The sequence below is a fragment of the Moschus berezovskii genome, chromosome 23 (genome assembly GCF_049115385.1).
Source record: "Moschus berezovskii isolate FMDL1 chromosome 23, NW_MosBer_1.0, whole genome shotgun sequence".
Classification (NCBI taxonomy): domain Eukaryota; kingdom Metazoa; phylum Chordata; class Mammalia; order Artiodactyla; family Moschidae; genus Moschus; species Moschus berezovskii.
Genome location: NC_142482.1, coordinates 63315753 through 63338583, shown reverse-complemented (window position 1 = coordinate 63338583; position 22831 = coordinate 63315753). Strand labels below are relative to the sequence as shown.

The following is a 22831-nucleotide window of genomic DNA, read 5'->3' as shown; positions in this document are numbered from 1 at the left end:
TGGAGCCACAGGGAGAAAGCAGAGACGGCCCCACCGAGGGGAGTGAGGGAGACAGGGGTCAGGGCATCACTTCCAGTTAAACCTAAGCATGGACAGAGACGAGCTTCTTTACCAAACAGAAACAGCCTCACACGCTCTGAAGAGAAACTTCAGGTCAGTTCAGTTCAGTCGTGCCCGACTCCGCGACCCCATGAAACACAGCACGCCAGGCCTCCCTGTCCATCACCAACTCCCGGAGTACACTCAAATTCATGTCCACAGAGTCGGTGATGCCATCCAGCCATCTCATTCTCTGTCGTCCCCTTCTCCTCCCGCCCACAACCTTTCCCAGCATCAGAGTCTTTTCCAGTGAGTCAACTCGTCGCATGAGGTGGCCAAAGTATTGGAGTTTCAGCTTTAGCATCAGTCCCTCCAGTGAACATCCAGGATCGATCTCCTTTAGAATGGACTGGTTGGATCTCCTTGCAGTATAAGGGACTCTCAAGAGTCTTCTCCAGCACCACAGTTCAAAAGCATGGATTTTTCGGCGATCAGACTTCTTCACAGTCCAACTCTCACATCCATACATGACCACGGGAAAAACCATTGCCTTGACTAGACGGACCTTGGTTGGCAAAGTAATGTCTCTGCTTTTTAATATACTATCAAGGTTAGTCATAACTTTCCTTCCAAGGAGCAAGCGTCTTTTAATTTCATGGCTGCAATCAGCATCTGCAGTGATTTTGGAGCCCAAAAAAATAAAGTCTGACACTGTTTCCACTGTTTTTCCATCTATTTCCCATGAAGTGAGGGGACCAGATGCCATGATCTTTGTTTTCTGAATGTTGAGCTTCAAGCCAACCTTTTCACTCTCCTCTTTCAGTTTCATCAAGAGGCTTTTGAGTTCCTCTTCACTTTCTGCCATAAGGGTAGTGTCATCTGCATATCTGAGGTTATTGATATTTCTCCCAGCAATCTTGATTCCAGCTTGTGCTTCTTCCAGCCCAGCATTCCTCATGGTGTACTCTGCATACACCTTTTCCTATTTGGAACCAGTCTGTCGTTCCATGTCCAGTGAAGAGAAACTTAGGCTCACCAAAAACAAAAGGGGTGGGGGCGGGGAGAAATGAGCTGTTTCAGACTAACATCTCACACCGCCATTTGTGAAACAAGCCACAAAGACCCACAGTGTAACACAAGCCACCTCAATCAACACTCTCCAGTAACCCACGTGGGAAAAGAACCCGAAAAAGAATGTAAATACATCTACACATAAATGACTCAAGTCGCTGTAGATTGTAAAGGGAAAGAAAAAACAACACAACATTGTAATTCACCTGTATGGGCTCAGATGTTCAGTTGTGCCCAACTCTGTGACCCCATGGACTTTTGTCCCCCAGGATACACTCCAGTTCAAATTATTGGATTTAAAAAAAAAGAAGGAAAAGAAAAAAGTGTTGACTCTGTTCGCCTCAGGCCATGGTGACCTGGGCTGGAGTCACAGCCCTAGAGCCTGGGCCCCCAGTCTGCAGTGTCGGGGTCTGAGGGAGCTGGGAGGACGTGGCAGGAGTGTGTCCCCATGATGTTCCTGGAGTGCCTCTTGCCCTCTGCACGAGCCCTCAGTCTCCAAGTACAAGAGGGCCCTTCTGCAGAGAAACCAAGCCTACTGCACCCAAAAGACGGTGGGGCCTCTGGGCTGGAAGCACCTTAAAAAGTCCCCTGGGCTCCACGTGTCCCCTGGGCTGGGGTTGTCAGTTCCAGTCACCTTCCTTAGGGTCGCCCCAGCTATAGCAGCTCTGCGAAATGCGGTGCGTGTAGGGGACTGGGGTCAGCTCTCAGATGGCAACACTCCAATCCATGGCTGGGACGGGTGCCTGCAGCCACTCCCCGTGGTCAGCATGCTGGCCATGGCTCCTGGCTGGGGCCACGTGGGTGGGAGGTCCTGGGCCCCAGTTTCCTCCCCAAGGAACAGCGGAATCAGTGCACAGAGAGGGGCTGGCCAGTGATGGTCCTGGGCTTCAGCAAGCACAGGCCCCACCTCCACCCCTCTCCAGGCTGGGTTTGCATTTCCTGCTGCACACCACGAAATGCCAGGTGAGGGGCTGGGACAAGAGACACTTACTCTCAGGCCTGCAGCCCAAGATCGAGGTATAGGAAGTTGTTCCTTCTGCAGGGTCTGGGGATGGTCAATTCCATCCTCTCCTAGCTTCCAGGGTTCCATCCTAGGGGGTCCTATGGCTATATCACCCCATTTCTGCTTCTGACATCACAGGACCTTCTCCTCCCATGTGTCTGTGTTCTAGCTTCATCTCATGAGGACACCCCCAACCCCGGCGCGCACACACACACACACACACACACACACACACACACACTGGTCAGGACCCACTGAGTGGCCTCATCTCAACCTGGGCTGCTCTGCAGTGACCCAACAGAACACAACTTCCCATTCTGAAGTCCTAGGAAGTCCATGCATCTTCCTGGGGGCCTCTTGGGGTGAGAGCTGCTGATGGTCAACCATTATAGACATAATTCTTTCAGATAATTATATGCAAAAAAATACAGAAATATAGATATGGCATGAACACGTTTGTTTTAAAAACCTCAACTACCAGAAATACGTTTTTATAGATACCTATATGTACATCGATGTGAAAGCAGAGAATGAACTGAAAACATGGGCCTCCTTTTTTCTGAACAGGGAAGTGGATTTAGACGTGGTCAAGAGACGTGGTAAATTGAGACATCGATCAATTTACAGTTTCATAGTTTAAATGTTTCATCCCATCATTGCTCATTATTTCTGCAAGTGTAGAACTCAACAGACTTTAAAACAAAGCTAAGGGAACAAGAAATTGTGAAACATGACATTCTATGGGTTGTCCACGACAGAATCCCATGTGCCCAGAGGCCTGGGCATGTCTGTGCTAAATGGTACATGATCCATGGGGTCACAGATGCTGACACAGGGAGGGGCTGTAAAGACCCCACCAGATTCCTTGGTTCAGTAAAGGCATCTTTTGGAATGAGTTATGAGACAGGGGTCTGTGGTAGGGAATAGGGAGCATTAGACTACAGAAACCAGAGATCTCCAGAACCAATTCTTGTTGTTTAGTCCCTCAGTTGTGTCCAGCTCTTTTGCAACCCCATGGACTGTAGCCTACCAGGCTTCTCTGTCCATGGGATTACCCAGGCAGGTATACTGGAGCGGGTTGCCATTTCCTTCTCAAGGGGATCTTCCTTACCAAGGGATCAAACCTGGGTCTCCTAAGTCCCTTGCATTGCAGGTGGATTCTTTACCACCTGGGAAGTCCCCAGAAACAACGAAAATTCATTGTAATGAATTCTATTTCATTCTAATTCATTCTTGAAATTCTAATTCATTCTACTTCTAATTCAGTTCTAACTCTAAATCATTCTAATTTATTCTTGAAATTCTAATTCATTCTTAATTCCAGTTTCATCTCAAAATGACCTTGCCATATGAAATAGTTCAATAAAATCTAGTGTAATATAGGGGAATGCTTCTGAATGCTGTTAATTCCCAAGTGACAGTTGGGGTGTCATCTCTTCCATCCCCTACCCTGTCCTCTTACCCAGACTCCTGAGCTGTTCGTCCCCCTCATTACCAAGAACCTTACAGCCATTTCAGCAACTATACAGTCAGACTTCTAATTTCTACAGACTTCAGACTTTTAAGGACATAAGAGATTATTCTAAGCTTCTTCTTTCCATAGTTTAAAAAACAAAATAACAAGCAAATAAGGCCAGGAACCACAGGTGACAGCTTCAGTCCCTGTGGGGAGGCTCTTCATTGGATGGCCCCTTGATTAGGCAGACTGTTGGTGAAGACAAAGTTTCACATGCAGCAGCTGAGTGGGCCATATCCCTGCAGCAGCACCGAGTCCACACCTCGATCCCCCTTCCCAGCCCCTGTGAACTTGCTGCGCCCCACGCGGCCTGTGGCTTCGGATCCCTGCCTCACCTTTCTCTTGAAACCCTTCTGCTGGCTTCCATGCCTCTTGCTCCAACAGGTCCTCATGGTCCAGAGGGGTGCTAGTGAAGCTAGAGCGTGGGAACACTGTTCCCTCTTCACTCCTGCAACCCCCCTATATCCTGATTTGCATGGGTCAACTTTCTGCAACTGCAAAGTCAATGACCTCTGCATTAAAACATTCAAACACTCTGACTTACAGTTGGCCATACATTCCTTCCTCCTCCTTTGTCTCTGGTCTTTCCTTCTTACTGTCCTTTGTTAAAAATAATAGTTTGCTGCTGCTGCTGCTGCTAAGTCACTTCAGTCGTGTCCGACTCTGCGACCCCATAGACGGAAGCCCACCAGGCTCCCCCGTCCCTGGGATTCTCCAGGCAAGAACACTGGAGTGGGTTGCCACCTCCTTCTCCAATGTGTGAAAGTGAAAAGTGAAAGTGAAGTTGCTCAGTCGTGTCTGACCCTTAGCGACCCCACGGACTGCAGCCCACCAGGCTCCCCCGTCCCTGGGATTCTCCAGGCAAGAACACTGGAGTGGGTTGCCATTTCCTTCTCCAATGTGTGAAAGTGAAAAGTGAAAGTGAAGTCGCTCAGTCGTGTCTGACCCTTAGCGACCCCATGGACTGCAGCCCACCAGGCTCCCCCGTCCCTGGGATTCCCCAGGCGAGAGCACTTCTTAAATGGTTTCTTTAATGTTTCTGTCCTATTTCTCCTTGTCTTTTCCCTTCTTTTCTACCCTCGTTTCCCCTCTCTTTTTCTTTCTCGCCCTGTTTTCCTTCTCTGTACCTCCTCTTCACTGTCTTATCCTCTCGCGTATGTACTCCTGAACTGGTCTCCAGGCCTCTCTTCGAGTCACTGCTCTGAACATCCCCACATCTGTGTCCCGCAGGTACTTTGGGTTCATCCAAGACTGACTTTGTGGTTCTCCCTCTACGCTTCCTTTTCATCTTCCATCCCTCCCCAGAGTAGCAGTCATCCCCCTGTGCATCATCCTTGTTTCTTCTTAATCAGTTTGGTCATGTCCCCCCTCCACTTGCTCATGGGCTGAATCCTAACTCCTAGTGATCACAGGAGCAGCTCCATGATCTGAGCCTGCCCGCGTTCCCTGCACGCTGGGAAGCCTCCATGTCTGGAGAAAACATGCGGCCTGTCGGCTTCCGCTGGGGTTTCCGTGATGCTCCCATAGGGCCTTTCCTCTACCACGGGCAGAATTAACAGCTTCCTTTTTACATTTCTTCTGTGCTCCAGACAGGCTTTTTTTGCAACACAAAAGACATTTATATTTCTCACTCATTAAATGATATGAGCCCCAGGAACTAATTCATGTGGACAGTTTTGGTCACACAGGAGGCACTTGATGAATGTTTATTGCATGAATAAGTGAATTGATAAATAAATGCATTGATGACAACAAATAAGTAAGCTAAGGAACATTCCCACTACGAGGGAAAAAATCAGTCTTTGTTTCCTGGTGGCCATCCAAAAACCCACTGTATCACTGCCTGGATCTGAGAGTGGACACATTGTGGGATATAAGGGAAAATTTATGTGTTTCAGTACATTGTCACATTTTTAAGTGACCAGACAACAAATATATTTGAAAATTTCTGAAAGAGTATCAAGTTGTTCCATACTATGAATGTATTAGAAGTTCAGAAATGGAAAGACGAGCAGGTAATCGATGCTCTCTTAGGATTTTGTATAGGAGCACAGGAGTTGGTGATGGACAGGGAGGCCTGGCGTGCTGTGATTCATGGGGTCGCAAAGAGTTGGACACGACTGAGTGACTGAACTGAACTGAACAGATAGGATGGGGGCGACCTATACAAGAATGAGCAATGCCTCTTTTAAAAAGAAGTGAGCAAGAAAAACTGCAAAATAGCTGCTGAAGTTCCTCATTGTAAGTGTCTAAAAGCTTCAACAGTATTCACAAACACTAGCAATATCTCTGTGCTGTTTTCAAATGCAGCTGCAGTCTTCAATTTCAATCATAACTTCACCGTAGCTCCCCACATGACCGAAGCCGAGCACGAGGAGTTGGAGGCAGAGCAGGAAGACAGGGTCTGTTTAGGTCTGACAGTGAGGCCAGGAGAGCATCACCTCAGGGCATCGGGAGGTCTAGGCTCTCAGAACTCAGGGGCCACAGGCTGCACCCATGCCCGGCATACCCTCCTGCCCCACAGCCTCTGTGATGTCGGTCAGCCTCTGCTGGGACATGGTCAGTGTGGAGAGCAGATGACCTCATGAGGGAACAGAGGATGGGGGTAGCATTCCAGGAAAGGGGAGAAAGGTGTGTCCAGAAGAACATGTGACAAATACGAGCCTGTAGCAGGCACTTCTGAAGGAGATGTGCTAACGTCTGGACGTGTTGAGGTTATTAGCGTGTCCACAGGCAGCTGGCTGTGATGGGCACAGTGCTCCATCAGCTATAATGACAGAGCAGATCCCTTGGGGAGACAGCCATACAGAAGCAGAGGTGGGGGCGAGGGGGCAAAGGTTTGTTGCAAAATCAACTTTTCAGTAAGAAAAATTATAAAAGGTGTGCAACAGAGGGTCCTTGGGTACTAATGCACTGGAAACAGTCTCTTGTTTTAAAGGTGAGTAGATCTGTAATTTATTTTCACTTTGCAGTTCAGTATAAAAAATCCACCTTGTGAAATCATAAGATCTCAGCATAAATTAAACAAAAGAAGATATAAAATATAATCAACTTGCCTAGAATGCAACCAAATTCATACACAGTACTGAGACACCTGACTGAACTGTTTCATTCTCCATATTTTTTTTTTCATTTCCTTTATGAAAGCAAAATTAAGAAAAAAACACTCCCCTGAGTATTCTTATGATACTTTTGGTGAGCGAAACAGTAATCTCAGCAAAGTTCTCTCTTGATATCAGAAAGCAAAATGTCAGGTTTTGGGGGGAGAAGGGAGCTAACTGTCATTCAATACCAAAGACATTATTTATTAACACTTAATTTTATTGAGAAAATAGCAATTTATGGTTTGAGATAATATGTTAGGGTCTGCTAAAGTACCATATGGTTCTAGCACATTATGAATTAAATTCCAGACAAAGGTGGAATATTTAAGAGGAAAAAGGTCAACATTTAACAGTTCATGGGCATGTACACTAGATGTTACATGTTGATATAAACCTAAAGTAAAAATGCAAAAGTGGTGTAATAAATAACATGTGTTTTTCTACTAATGATTGATTTTAAATGATATTGATATTTAAATGTATATACATGCTAGTCTGTTGAGGAAACTTGAGATTCAACTTTGTGTTATAAAGATGATGTACTATGGTTACTGTATTATGTTTATAAAATACTGTTGCTATAAAGAAAACCCTCAGGTACATTGATAATCCCATAAGGGTCTATACAGTCCTTCAGCACTTTGAACACTGAATCAATCAGCAAGGTCACTGCACAGTTAGGGGGTTAGACCAAACCTTTGTGGCAAACAGATCACAACCTGAAGTGGACATCATAGTTTTCTACAACAAAAGCCTCTGACAAATACCGTTTCCTGTAATAAATATCCATCGTCTTAAGGAAGAACAATTAACAAAAACCCTTCAATATTATCTGAAAGAATTTGCCCTACTAAACAGACTGATAAACTCATTTTAAATGAATATGTAAAATATTACTAAGTATAAATTTAATTTAAATTTATTGTAAAGGATATGCAAATATTTTCTAGACTTAACTTTCTAAGCAGAGGCTAATGGTTACTCAAGCACTTGACAACCTTAAAGCAATTGCTTCCTCTAGGGTCCCTGTAATTGAAGTTTGAAGCATTAAAACTCACCCTGATTTTAATCAAGTCTGAATTCAAGATATCAGAAGTTTATAATTTTCTTAATCTTTTTAATGATGTAAAGAAGTTTATTTGGACATGAACATCCCATCAGGCAGTGTTTCAACTACTTGGCCAAATATCAGGCAGCGCTGTCTAACCGTGGCAACGCTAGCAGGGGGACAAGGGGGCACTTTAAGGGACGACAGGCAAGTCGTGACACAGACGGTGGTGGCAGGGGTGGGTGTATGCTTACACCAAGCTCATCAAGTTGTTTACGTTAAATATGTGCCACTTTTTGTATGTCAGTCACACCTCAGTTTAGAAAGGAGGGTTAGCAATGAGGTTTCCTTCCTCAAAGGTGAACAGGAGCAGGTCTACATGCCATCTAGTCACAAGATTTAGACACGGGCATGGGGCCAGTGCCCTGGTAGTCCCCCCACTGCTTCTCTTCACCCCTACACGCCTACTGTAGCTGGACACCACTGAAAGTGCATTTAGGGAAAATTGTAACGTTCACCTCTAAGCCACGCAGTCAGTCACAGAATGTGCACACGGCCATGAGCGCTGGCCTTGGGCCCCTGCCTCTCCTCCCAGCTCGGCCCTTCCCTGCTCCATCCTGATGGCAGAGGGACACCTGGAGAACCCACAGCGAAGGAGGAATGGTCACTCCTCACCAGCCACCAGGGTTCCTTCTCAAGGTCAACTTCCTGCTTGCAGGAGAAGCTGACTGCAGCCCACCTCCTGTCCGCTCTTGCCTGAAGAATCAGTTAAAGAGGAGTGGGAAGCCAGGGATCCCTGCTCCAGGGGTGGGTGTGGGGGCAGTGTTCTCTGTTCTGCTCTTGTTCCTTTCCAGGTGGCCCACAGCTGGGGGGCAGACTGGGCAAACAGATTCTGGGCCCCATTTGGGGTGATTTGGGGCCTCCTGATTGGCCGTTGCAAAGCAGAGGAGAGAAAGGTGTTTTCAGGACTGCAGGCTCAGAGGAACAGAGCAAGGGTAGATGGAGAGATGGACTTGATTTGAGCAGCTGCCGTGGCCTTCCTCCTGGCAGCAGCTGCTGAGGCGGAGGCCAGGCGGTCAAGTAAAGAGAGCTGGGGGAGTCCCTCGAGGGAAAGCACCTCCAGGTTTCCCACGCCACCTGCCACCTACTCAGCAATGTCAGCGTCTTCTAGGATCCCTTCTCCTTTTAGGGCTGGTCTTCCTAGAGTGACCTCAGCCTCCTTCCAGCCATGCTGTCATCACTCCTGCCGGTGCCAGCCGGCAAAGAGAACAGGTCCGGACCGCAACGCCGTAGAAGCCTGAGAACAGAATTAAGGAGTAAAGAATGGGGTCGAGAGGACTGAATGCTCGTGAGGCAAACCAGCGACTTTATTGAAAAGGGCCAGGTTTTATACAAAGTGAGACCGGGAACAGGGTACATAAAAATACCAAGTCATTTACCAGGTTAGTTACTGCATCTATAGAAGATTACAAAGGCTTGTTTGCTTTCTAAGACAAGCTTGGCATTAAGACTAATGCTCACGAGATAAGAAAAACTAGTCCGCAGGCTATAAAGATTAGGGAGTACATTCTTAATCTATTTTAAGAGATAAGGAAAACATACCTACATAAATCTGGGGGAAAAAATAAGAAACCTAGCAAAGGATTATTTGCTCTGTTTTTCTCAAGGAAGAACAAATAAGGCCTGGTAAACGTTTCATGACTCTCTTAAGGGGTGGCGGGACAGGGAACAGCACTTACAAGGCATTCCCAGGGCCAACATTTGGGGCCTTGTTCAGGCCGGCTCTCCGCACACTGCCACTTACAAATAAGCAATGTTGCAGTGTTCCTGTCTAACCCTAGCAGGCAGGGAGTTGGTGATGGACAGGGAGTGCTGGCGTGCTGTGATTCATGGGGTCGCAAATAGTCGGACAAGACTGAGTGACTGAACTGCCCTTTGAGAAGTTTAAGGTCTGTTCCCTTAAGAATTTTGTTCCAGATGTCTTCCTTTGTCCTTCCACCCTGACTGGTGGAAGACAGAGAGAGTGGACCACACAATGGCCTTGCCCTCTAGTTTCCTGTTGGGCTTAGCCCATGGTATCCTGGGGGAGGTGAGAAGCGAGGAGGGGAGCCATGTCCCCTCAGCCAGCCATGCTGGTCGTGCTGACCTCTCCCTCCAGGCTCTGAGCTCAGAGGTGGAAAGTGCCTCCTGGTCACAAGGGCAGAAGTAAGCTCCACTTCCCTTTGTGGTTTCCCTGTTCCCTGTCCGCACTTATCAACAGGCCCTTTTAGTAAGCCCAGCTTATGTTATATATTTGGAGAAGGAAATGGCAACCCACTCCAGTGTTCTTGCCTGGATAATCCCAGGGACGGCAGAGCCTGGTGGGCTGCCGTCTATGGGGTCACACAGAGTCGGACACGACTGAAGTGACTTAGCAGCAGCAAGAACTATAGATTTTAGAGATGGAAAAACTGATGCGGAATCTTGCAGTAAGATCTCAACCAACCCCACAGGTCACCATGCACAGCTGTGGCATTCACAGTCCAGGGATGCATCTGGGCCCATCAAGCCTCCCTACTGGGACTCTGAGTGCAAGAGTAAAGAGTGTCTTCTGGACTTCCCAGTGGTCTGGTGCTTGAGAATCCACCTTCCAGAGCAGGGGATGTGGGCTCAGTCCCTGGGGGAGAAACTAAAATCCCACATGCCATGGAGCAACTAAGCCCGCGTGCCTCAACTAGAGAGCCCAAGTGCCCAGACCCAGAGCCAACTCAGCCATAAACAAAAAATGCATATTGAAAAAGCAGTCTCTCCTCTGGCTGTGTTGTCACTTACTCTCAGTGTTTTTTCTTGGAACGAAGCCCCTCTGCGCAGAGGCAGGATGGCGTTGGAAGTTACTGCTAGGTGAGATGCACGGACAAAAGGTACCTGAAAGCTCCAGGAGTGCTGGTCTACCTGGGATGCAGTCGCCAGATGATAGGATGGCGTTTGGCAGGATAGGAAGCAGGGAAGGCAGGTGCAGATTTGCAAGGAGGTGTGTGCCACTCTGCTGGGCTCAGGGCTTGACCTTGCTTTTCAGAAAGATAAGCTAAGGACAAAAATGTAAATAACCTAAATGTCTACTTAATGAGGTGTGCAGGACTGTGTGAAAATTATGCAGAAATGGGACTGTTTATGATATAAAGTTCAATGAATCAAGCAGAACATTAACACATACCATGGTTAAAACTCTGAAAAGTGTATATGAACATAGATTGTACAAAAATAAAACCAAAAAAAGAAAAATAGGATATTGAACTGATGGGTTAGGGTACTGTTTTTTCATCTTCAATGTCTTTGTTGAAAGGGGTAGTCTTCTGTGGACCTTGAGCACCTTGCTGGGAAGCCAGGGAGCAGGGCCCTGACTGTGCCTTTGGCTGGGCCATTTCTCAGGTTGTCTGTGTAGCTGGTAACCTTGAGAGATGTAACGTTTCTCCCTTAGGCAAGGAGCAGGCTTGCTTACTACCTGCTGTAAAAGCAATGGATCCCTTAAACTCTGTGTTCCTCAGCAATGATGTAAACTCTTGTACACAGCATCCATCGTGTCCATTTTATCACCGTGTGCGGGAACTGACAGCAAAGGGAACTGACCCCAGCTGTCTGATGTGCTGTGAGCCATAAAGCTTTTGTCTCTGGCCCAGAAGTTCATGTCTTCTGCCAACATCCGTTAAGCAGTAGTAACAGACCAGAGGGTAAAATCCAATCTCAGACCAAAAGTCTTTAACATTATCACAAAACCAACTTGTAATTGTCCATTTAAAATGTCTCTTTCCCACCAGACTATAGATTTTAAGGAATAAGAATTGGGTCTGTCCTTTCTACCACTGTTTTTTAGTACTAAAGTTTAATCCCGAACAGGGTAAGCTTCAACAAGGGCTTCCCAGGTGGTGCTAGTGATAAAGAACCCTCCTAGCCAATGCAGGAGACATAAGAGCTGTGGGTTCAATCCCTGGGTTGTGAAGATACCCTGGAGGAGGACATGGCAACCCACTCCAGGATTCTTCCCTGGAGAATCCATTGACAGAGGAGTCTAATGGACTACAGTCCCTTAATGTCACAGAGTCAGACATGACGAAGGTGACTTAGCATGTGTGCATGCAAGCTTCAGCAAACATCTCTTGAGTGATGGACTGAAGCAGCAGAAATATGTAAGAAGCAAGTTCCAAAACAGAATTCAAACCCAAATATGGGCTTTGAAGTTTGGGATGACAGTTTGCAAGCATATGTTCCTATTGTTCAGTAACGTATAAAAGCACTACCATTTACTGAGGACCAAGAGGCCAGCCCCTCTTCTGGGTGATTTTCCAGTTATCACATTTAAGTGGTCATACCCTGCATTTTTCAGGTACTGCTCTGTGCATTGTCAGCTCTAAAGGAAAGCCAACCAGAACCCAACATCATAACCAACCCCAAACAGCCTCCTTGACCTGTTCCTGTGGTCTGAAGGGCCTCACATTTCAGCTGCTGCAGGCTTCTAGCAATTCCTGCCAACCCTTCCTGCGTGGTGGCTGCTGATGAAGCTGCCATCCTGTCCCATGGCCTCAGCCAGACAAGACAAAACCCCGGATGTGTCCACAAGCTTGGTTGTTGCGGCATGAGCAAGTTCAGAGCTGTCACCCTGGTGTTCCCAATCTGAGGCAAGGCTGAGGCGCGGGGGGGCTCTGAGCCGCAGCGCCCCCGTCAGTGCCAGGTCTGGGCTGGGCGGGCTCGGGGCCCTCACTCTGCTTCTCGGGCATCACCTGTTGCAGCGCTTCCTTACCGCACGCCTGTGGCTCCCTCCAGAGGCCGTGCTTTCTCAGTCCCCATCAGACCACTGAGCGAGGCCTCCTCACCCCTGGTTCCTTTCTGCTGCCCTCCCTGCCTTGGGCCCCTCGTCGGCAGGTTGCCTGTCAGAACGCCCCTGCCCTGAGCTTTCTTCCCACAGAGCAGAGAAGGCTTGACAGCTGTCCTCATCTGTGATGAAGGGTGGCTGTATTTTACCACACAGGTTAGAATTTTGGCTCTCGGTTAATATTTCATTTCTTCCAGGAAACCTCAACTCTCTTAAATGATCTCTATTGCAAATACATGCATTCTCCCAGATCAGCTCACTGATGTGCAGGCTGTTAATCTGGGAGGTACCAATTCTTTCTCTGCATGTGGTAGTATCATCATTTACGAAGTAAATAAGCCCTGCTTTACTGAGCACTTACTTCCCAGGTGCCAGGCACTGCGGCTAGGAGCCAAGAAAACAGAACGAAGAAGGTGGAAAGATACACTCAAGTAGTCTATGGTGCAGAGGGAAAACAGACATGCACATGTCACTACGCATTTCATGCCACAAAGCATCACACACATGAGCAAGAGATAAGCCACATGGGGAGAACTAAGAGGGCTTCACAAAGGAGGGGAACGCTTCAGTTGTCCTGAAAATTTCGTCTCAATTTCAGCCCACAGACCGTATTTGGTGACTACTTTGCCCCACAGCTCTGTGACCCAAATGTAGGGCAGCTAATGCGGGTGAAGCCTTAACAAGTTTCTCCCCTGCTTTCAAGTGGCAAAGTTTCCTCTAGAGGGAGCCAGATGATTGTGGGAAAGGAGGAAACATTGTGGTTCCTTTTTAAAAAAGATTTTTATTTCACTTTTTCTTACTGAAGTGTTATTGACTCACAACATATCTTATTAGTTTCAGGTTTGCAACATAACGGAGAAGGCAATAGCAAGCCACTCCAGTACTCTTGCCTAGAAAATCCCATGGATGGAGGAGCCTGGTAGGCTGCAGTCCGTGGGGTCACTAAGGGTCGGACACGACTGAGCGACTTCACTTTTCACTTTCACACATTGGAGAAGGAAATGGCAACCCACTCCATTGTTCTTGCCTGGAGAATCCCAGGGACGGGGGAGCCTGGTGGGCTTCCATCTATGGGGTCACGCAGAGTCGGACACGACTGACGTGACTTAGCAGTAGCAGCAGCATGCAACATAATGATTTGATATTTTATGCATTATGAAACTGTCACCACTATAAGCCTAGTTATCACTGTCATCATACCAAGTTATTACAGTATCATCAATTATGTTCTTTATCCTGTGTACCATGCCCTTGTGACTTGCTTATAACTGAAAGTTTGCACCTATTCATCCCCTTTACCCATTTAACATACTCCCCAGCAACCACTAGTTTATTCTCTTCTGTGAGCCGGTTTTATGCTTTTTTAGATTTCATGTATAAGCAAAATCATGCAGTGTTTGTCTTTCTCTGATTTATTTCACTTAGCATTATACTGTCTAGGCCTGTCCATCTATGTTGTCCTTAATAAGAAGATTTTATTCTTAGCTATGGCTAAGTTATATTCCCGTTATATTCCCATTATATCTATATAATATATAGATACACATAGATAAATAGATCGGAGAAGGCAATGGCACCCCACTCCAGTACTCCTGCCTGGAGAATCCCATGGACGGAGGAGTCTGGTGGGCTGCAGTCCATGGGGTCGCAAAGAGTCAGACACGACTGAGCGACTTCACTTTCACTTTTCACTTTCATGCATTGGAGGAGGAAATGGCACCCACTCCAGTGTTCTTGCCTGGAGAATCCCAGGGAAGGCGGAGCCTGGTGGGCTGCGGTCTATGGGGTCGCACAGAGTTGGACACGACTGAAGCGACTCAGCAGCAGCAGCACATAGATAGACAGACAGATATCTCACATCATCTTAATCCAGTCATTTATTAATGAACACTTGGTTACTTCCATATCTTGGCTCTTGTAAATAGTGCTGCCGTGAATATCAGGGTGCACATCTTTTTGAATTAGCGTTTTTGTTTTTGTTTTTCAGGTAAATACCCAAAAGTGAAATTGCTGGATCATATGGTAGTTCTGTTTTTAATTTTGAGGAAACCTTGTATTTTTTTTTCCATAGTGGCTGCGCCAATTTACAATCCCGTGAACAGTGCATAAGGGTTACCTTTTCTCCACATACTGGCCAATACTTGTTATTAATATTTGTTGTCTTTTTTGATAATAGCCTTTCTGACAGGTGTGAGATGAGACTGTAACTTTGATTTTCACTTCTCTGATGATTAGTAACGCTGATCATCTTTTCATGTGCTTGTTTGCTAGCTGCATGTTTTCTTTACCAATTTTTTTTGGCTGCACCTTGTAGTAGGCAGGTTCTTAGGTGGCCAACGAGGGATCGAAACTGCTTTCCCTGCAGAGGAACCACGGAACCCAACTGGAACGTCAGGGAAGTCCCTGTCTGCCTTCTTTAGGAAAGTGTCTGTTCATGTCTTCTGCACATTTTATAGTTGGATTGTTTTCTGACGGTGAGTTGTATGTGTTTTTTGTATAATTTGGATAGTAACCCCTCACTTGAGGTATCATTTGTAAAGATCCTCTCCTGTTCAGTAGGTTGTGAGGCACCTGCTGTTGTGTTTGTCCAACTCCTCATTTGCAAAACATTTTTGTTTTAATCAGAGCTGTCCCCAACTCCAAGTCATTGTAATCACTGCATATGTATTTTCAGTTATCCTATAAACTGGATGCTTCTTTCTGAGCAACTTTGCAACTTCCCTTACTTGATGTGAAGATGAAACTGGGGTCTCTAATACTACCTTAGTGTAGGTAACAATTCTGTATCCTCCATGAAATTTAACGCAGGGCCCTCCTGTTCCTTCCTCGTTTGAATGCTAAGTCTCACATTGGTTGGCCATATCTCTGAAGGTTTTTTTAAAGAAAAAAACAAATCTTCAGGGCCTGTCTGAGAATTCTTGTTATTTCAGAATGCAGCTCTTTTTTTCTGCTTTTTTTTTTAAAGAACAAAAGGCAGAAACTCGTTCTCTCACAGCTCAGTGGTCAGAAGTCTGAGATCAAGGTGTTAGAGAGCTGGCCCCATCTCAGGGCTCTTGTGTTTTGCTGACAGTCTTCGGTGCATCTGGCCCCTGCCCTCACCTTCCCATGGGCCCTCCCTGTCTCCACATCTCCTCCTTCAGGAGGACTGCAGTCACACTGGACAACGGCTCACCCTCATGACCTCATTTTACCTGTGAAGACTTTGTTCCCCAGTAAGTTTGTATTCTGAGGTTCTGGGCATTAAGACTTTAACATAGGAACTTCAGGGGGATACAGGTGACACCAAACAGTGCCCAAGCTAGGAACCTCAGACTTGGCTCTCAGGGTCCCCTCCCCAGTCTCCAGCCAAGATTTGTTGCTTCTCTCCATGTCCACCCCCAGTCTGCACCTTCCTATTTGGTGACCTCTACCCTCTGATTGATCTCCTCTAGCAAGTTCTCCCTTGCAAACCACTGTCTGCTGTCCTGAAATCACCTGGTACCAGGTTTGAAAACATTTTTCTGGTTTCTCAGGGACAGAGTGACTCTCTAGTATGAATTCGTTTAATCCATAGTAGCCACACTTAGGGCTGTCAGTGTGTGGATTAAATGCATTAATACATGTATTGTGCTTAGGTGTCAGGGACATAGTAAACACCCTACATATGGCAACTGTTATTACTGGGGCTAAGTCACAGTTAGTCATAATTACTGCAGGATGTGACCAAGTCAAAGCCGTGCCTGAGACGGCTCTGGGGGAGGGAGGGTTGCACAGTCTCATCTGTACTTTCTACCTTCTGAATTTTAAAGAAGTGGAGCACCTTGGGGCATTCCCACGGACGACCGACTCCTACACACAGCGGGGCATGATTTCCCTAGAACGTTGTGCCCAGTCTTCCAGATCAGCTACCTCTCAGACGAGCACCTTGCACGTTTCAGAAAAGTAACTTCCTTAACGCACATCTGCTAGATTTTCCTTCCTCTCGCCTCTGCTTCCTTGTTTCATATCTAAACTCTCGAGCATATTAACAAGAGCGAGAAAATTTTCCCCAGCCTCCTTCTAACTGCAGCATGATTCAGCACGCTTCTGATCACTCTTTTATTCTGGATGCGTGGTTTCTTGTGACCTTTTCAGGGACCTAGTTCTCTGTGTTTGTTCTATGTGACTTACTGTGTTGCTGGAAATGGACTGTGATGAATTATAGCATTGCTTTTCTCTTGTCAAAACCACAGTCACATTAAGGGGTACTTGTCATCTGACATCTTTGAGGCACATTTTTGTGGTCTATTAGTCTGAAGTCAGGATTCAAGGGAAGTACAGTTCTCATAGGTTAGTTGGATGCTGACTCTGTTTAGAACTACAGAGCAATTCAGAGATAAAATTGGGTTTCCTAACAAGTTAATGCATTGAATTTGATGCAAGAACAAAATGTCAGCAAATAGAAGAAGGCCCAATTGTTTTGTTACAGTGGAATTGATACTTTATCAGAAATTGCGTTCTTCTTCTCTATCTCTGGGGTTGATGCTTAGCTGATGCTTTATGCAGGATTACGTGATGAGAGGTGAGAAGAGCAGGTGTGATGGGTAATGGCAAGTGCTGTTTTCTTCCAGAAGGGAGGTGGGGATCTTAATGGAAGAAAGGAACAAGAGGGCTAAAACCTCATAATCACTCCTAGAAAATATGAAGATGGAACCAAGAACTAGAGGTATTAGTGTTGTTAAGGGTTATAGTAGCTTGTGGTGTCATTACAAAATAAAATATAAGAAAAGCCATGCTGTCTGTAAATACCTAAATCTGAAATATTATATCAAAACTAAGCTAAATAGATTAGAAGAATAAAGACAGAGGTCTCTGTCTGATTTCAAGAATTACTATAAAGTTACATTAAAATCGTGTGGTATTGACCTAAACACAGAGAAGTAGATCAATGCATTAGAATAGAGAGTCCATCCAGAAACAGAACTATACAAATATAGTCAGTTGACAATTGACAAAGATGCATAAACAGTTGATAGAGTCTTTTCAGCAAACAGTGTTGGGATAGTTTACATCCATATACAAAAAGATGAGCCTAAAGCCATACCTCATACCCAGGGCCAAAGATAACCCAGAATGCATCACAGACCTAGGTGTAAAACATCAAGAAGCAGATATACCAACCCTAACCCTTTTTGAGGTGCCTTTGTAGTACTCTGTCACATAGAGGTGTGTCAGACTGTATGCGCTATGTTTCTAGCCAGTGTTTTGTCACTTAACTTATATAAATTAGCATTTTTCAATTTCATTGAAAGTCTCCTCTTGCCTCTATATTGAAGGCCATCCTCTGGTTCTCGGATAGAGGAGAGCTACAAAACAGGCAATTCATTAAGAACTTTGAGTGGAATTCAGAAGCACACTTGGTGGCCCACCTCATCCATCCTGTAGGACAGCCTCAGAATGAAGAGCACATTTTCCAACGGCAACATCAGAACTGTGCTGGGTCATGTACCACACAGCAAATCCTGAAATAAAAATACCTGGAAAGAGAGCTGTACTTCGGAGTCACCTGCTGCCACTGTGGAGGTGAGCGCCTCTTTGACGCTGAGAGGACTTGGCCTTTCCCTCTGGTCTTCCTGTGTGTGTTTTCCAGACCACAGCACCCTGCAGAGTCTGAGTCTGTGCCTGTTACCGTCTAAAGAAAACCCTGAACCACATAAAATGCGATAAATGAAGACATTCGAATTCTACCCTTTAGGTTTATTATCACATGTAAAAATTATGTCTTGGGTGTAGGTTGGTTCATAGTGATGAGTTCATTATAGGAAATGGTCATGTGACTTCCTTCTGGAGGAGAGGCCTGTGGGGGAGGGAGTGCTTTGGCCCGAGTCCAGAGGACACAGATATGTTTAGTCTCTCATAACCATAAGCTGCTGGGGGTGAGCCAGACCAGTTCTACTCCTCTGTGAGGGCCTCAGGCACCCTTGATCCACTGAGTAGATTCTATTCTCTGTCTCAGTTTCTCCACTTGAATGTAAGATCCAGTACACAGGAGCAGAGGTTAGACCACATCTGTCCTCACCTCTGTATTCCAAGTATCAAGTGGAGTGCTTGACATCTGACGGGTATGAAATTAAAACTATGTCAGCTCGATAGATGAGTGGATGATGGATGGGTGGCTGGAGGGATGGGTGGGTGAGCAGATAGGATGAGATGGTACTGATTTGTTGGTTCTGTAGTTTAGTTTGAGTGCTTTATTGAAGTGATATACCTGGGTGTCACACACCCCAAACATAAGGCTTCAGTTTAGGCAGTGTTTGCTCTTAGTCATAAGAAGAAGAATGTAACGAGCACTCCTGTGATTTCTCTCTATTCCTTATAAAACCCCTCAGGTTGCTCACTAAGCACATCAATTGCAACAAAACTGCGGCACTTTCCCTGCAGCACCCCCCCCCCCTTTTCAGGGGCTTCCACAGAGCAGGATTGTCTTGCAGGCCATCTGCAGTTGCTCAAGAGAGTCACATGTGTGTCCCTCCTGTCAGGTGTCCAGATCAACCAAACACTCAGCCCTTTGGTAATGTGATTCAGCCCAACCATGAGGCTGCTGGCATCCACTCCCCTCGGGTGCCCAAGCAGGCAAACCCTCCCCTGTACGCTGTGGATCTGTGCTCCTCTGTAGCTGCCAGTTTGCCTCTTAGGTAAGAGAAAAGTTTACAAGAGGTCCTAGGAAGAAGCAAAGAAAGCACACTTTGGGACTACTTCTGACAGGCATAGCAGTGAGGGCAGCCACCCACTGGGCTTTGTAAAGGATTCCCACCATGATCTCAGCGTATCCCCCAGGGCTGCCCTAGGGGAACCCACACTGTCAGGCTCGACAAGCAACATTCAAAAAAAACACTTGTTTCTGGTTCCCCTCAGTGACGGTTTATTGAGGGCCGAATGTGGCAGGTAACATGGACTTTTGCTTCAAAGGAATCACAACCTGGTTAAGCGCAAAAGGCAATGGGAGTGGATGAGATTAGAGAGTTTGGCAGAATAAGCTCAGAAGCTGCACCCTAACTCCCCTAGTCCAAAGGGAAGGAGTGTCTTTCTCTGTTTTCAGGTGGAGAGTCATAAAGCAACTCCTAAAGCTAAGGTCTCTATTAAAAAAGGGAAAGTTAAAAAAAAATAACACGTAGTGCAGTCATGCAGACAACTTACATCCATTCAAATATAAGTCAGAAATGGTTGATAAAATGAATCTGAATTTAAAAAAAAACCTTCTACTTAAAAAAAAAGCCTTCAAAGATTTAGGTTTCAATTTCAACTATCTGAAATTTAGTTGCAAATTTAAGGGTAAATAATAAAAGCTCTCTAAACAGAAAACCAGATGCAACAAGGTTTATGGACCCTGCAGAAGTGAGCGCCGCCTTCATCCAATTGAAAGAACGATAACATTCCTGCTTACTAGACAAAAGTAGTTAACAGAAGATATTTAAAACAGAAAGAATGCTGCCAGAGATGTAATCTCTGAATTTAAGAAAAGAGACAGCTTAAAGTGAAGGACTAAATAACACTATTTTATAGTATTAGGCACAAGAACTCAAAAGACAGAATAAGACATTTACTATTCATGCAACCAGTCTTACAATTTCAAGGCTCCTCAGTTTAACACATTTCAAACATCACCCGATTTTCTAATGTGATGTTCTGTATATAACAGTAAGCTACATGCTTAGAATGCTGAGTTACTTCTCTTAGCATATATGGTATAAATGATGATTTAATTTTTAGATTAGCCCCTAAGAGTCAGTGACCTCCATAATGCTACTGTAATATTTACAAATTGCAAATAATATAACAGAAAACAATTCCAGAGCCACATTTTAGTTTTCAACATGTGAAAGCCATATGGCAATAATAATAAAATAAGCCTGTCGCTTGTTATTCTCCCCAGACTATCATCTAGTCCAGAGCCCAGGCCCATTTGGTGGAGGATAAATCTCCCTTAGGACCAGTGCTTTTGTTTAATTCCCCACACAGATCACTGGAATCCAAAACGGGTAGAAATATGGGCTGTGAGTGTTTCTTGTGAAAAGATGGAGGGAAGGCTAGCCCTTGCCTCAGTAAGGCCAAAAGAGAACCGCAAAAGATGAGATGGGTCGATAGCATCCCCGACTCAATGGACATGAACTTCAGCAAACTCCAGGACACAGTGAGGGACAGCGAAGCCTGGCATGTCACAAAGAGTTGGACATGACTTAGCGACTGAACGACAATGAACAAATATGGATTTTAAAAGCTTTTCAGCTCCTTGACAATCAGGGATATACAAATCTGATAACAAGGCAGCATTTCCACTTAGTAGGTGAACAAACCTTTAAAAGATCGCCAGTATCCACTTTTGTGGAGAATGTAGGCCATTGTTTTCCTGAGCATCTGTATCAGAATTGTTTGCTGGGTTTATTTAAAAGGCAGTCACCCAAACTTGGAAACAACCCAGATGTTCTGCCAGGGTTGAGCTGATGAGCAGTGGCACGTCCTCACCAGGGGCACACTCAGTATTGGAAGGAACAAGCTATTGATAAGGTGACAACTTGGCTGAGGCTCAGAGGCATTACTCTGAAGGAAAGAAGACAGCACAGGTTTCATCCTGTGTGATTCCAGACTCAAGAAGAAAAAACCAATGGTGGCGGAGAAAAGAGTGGTGTTCACCAGGGGGTTGCGGTGGGGAGTCTGTAAACATAGCCAGAGTAAGCCCACTGGGGTGATGGGCTCTTCTGTACCCTGTACCCTGACTGTGGTGGTCACACAGATTTACTATCTGTGTAAAGTTCACCACCTCGTCAAGAGTCAAGAAGAAACTGACAAAAAGCTTGTATGTAGCCCATCTCAGACCTAAAAATCAAAATCTGGGCAGGTGGAGTTGAGCCAGTGAGCTTTTCCTAACAAGCTCCCAGCGATCCTCATGGACACCAAGTACTGAGCTTTCCTGGCACTCATAATTATTCATGTGAGTGCAAATTTGTACCACATTCTAGATGAGTCTTGCGAGGCATGTCACAAAGAGTTTGTGACTCTTTGACTGTCACTCCGAACTTGATCCAGAATGGCTACTCTATGTTGATAAGGAAAATGGAGAACCAGGCATCCATGTGGCTCCTAAGGACGGGTTGAAGCTGGGGTCTGTGCCTTCAGGGTACAGGGTACAGAAGAGCCCATCACCCCAGTGGGCTTACTCTGGCTATGTTTATGTCACCTTTAGATGGGAGATCCCAGGTTTCAACACCACGTGTTGGCAAAATGTTTGATGCTCCACCAGCTTTACCAAAACCTGCCAGAAAGGCTTTGCGAACTGTCAACAGAACTACAGAAAAATCAGTTAAGACGAAAGGACCACTCAAACAGAAACAGACAACTTTCTCTACAAAAAAGATTACTGAGAAGACTGTTACAGCAAAAAGTTCGGTTCCTGCCTCAGATGACTCCTATCCAGAAATAGAAAAATTCTTTCCCTTCAATCCATTAGATTTTCAAAGTTTTGACCTGCCTAAGGAGCAGCAGATCGCACACCTCCCCTTGAATGGAGTGCCTCTCATGATCCTGGATGAGGAGAGGGAGTTTGAGCAGCTGTTACACGTGGGTCCCCCTTCACCTCTGAAGACGTCTCCTCCACTGTGGGAGTCTAATGTGTTGCAGTCTCCCTTGAGCCTTCTGTCGACTCTGGATGTTGAATTGCCACCTGTTTGCTGTGACTTAGATATTTAAATTTCTTAGCACTTTGTAGTTTGGGTATGTATTAATAGTTTGTATTAATAAAGCAATTCTTTCTTTAACAGAAAAAAAATTTGTACTACATTCTAGAAGATAATTAGGAATGTTTATCAAATTGTGGAATATGCATATGGAAATGCATATGAATACGGAAATCCAGTTTTAGGAGTTTACTGTATGGATCTACTCAGATATACTCATAAGTGTTTGGAAAATCACATACAAACATGGCCACTGCAGCTCTGCACTAGTGAAAATTAAGAACGACTTGTCTTCCCCCAACAGCAAACAGTAAAATAAATTATGCTACAGCTATATCCTGCATTAGAAACCAGGCAGTGGATAATCCACCTATAATTTCAGATATATATTTACATTCTAATATGTCTGGAAGGAAATTCCAGACATCAGTGAATATGATGCAACCTCAAGGAGTGGCTTCACCTGAATTCACCTTCAATTCAGTTCAGTTCAGTCACTCAGTCGTGTCTGACTC

The 22831-nt window shown here is 45.5% G+C and overlaps 1 pseudogene; it reads left to right on the top strand.

Moving 5' to 3' along the window:
- Window positions 1-22295, top strand: part of LOC129543589 (securin-like) — a 29966-nt pseudogene extending 7671 nt beyond the window's left edge.
- Window positions 22296-22831: the final 536 nt, after the last annotated feature.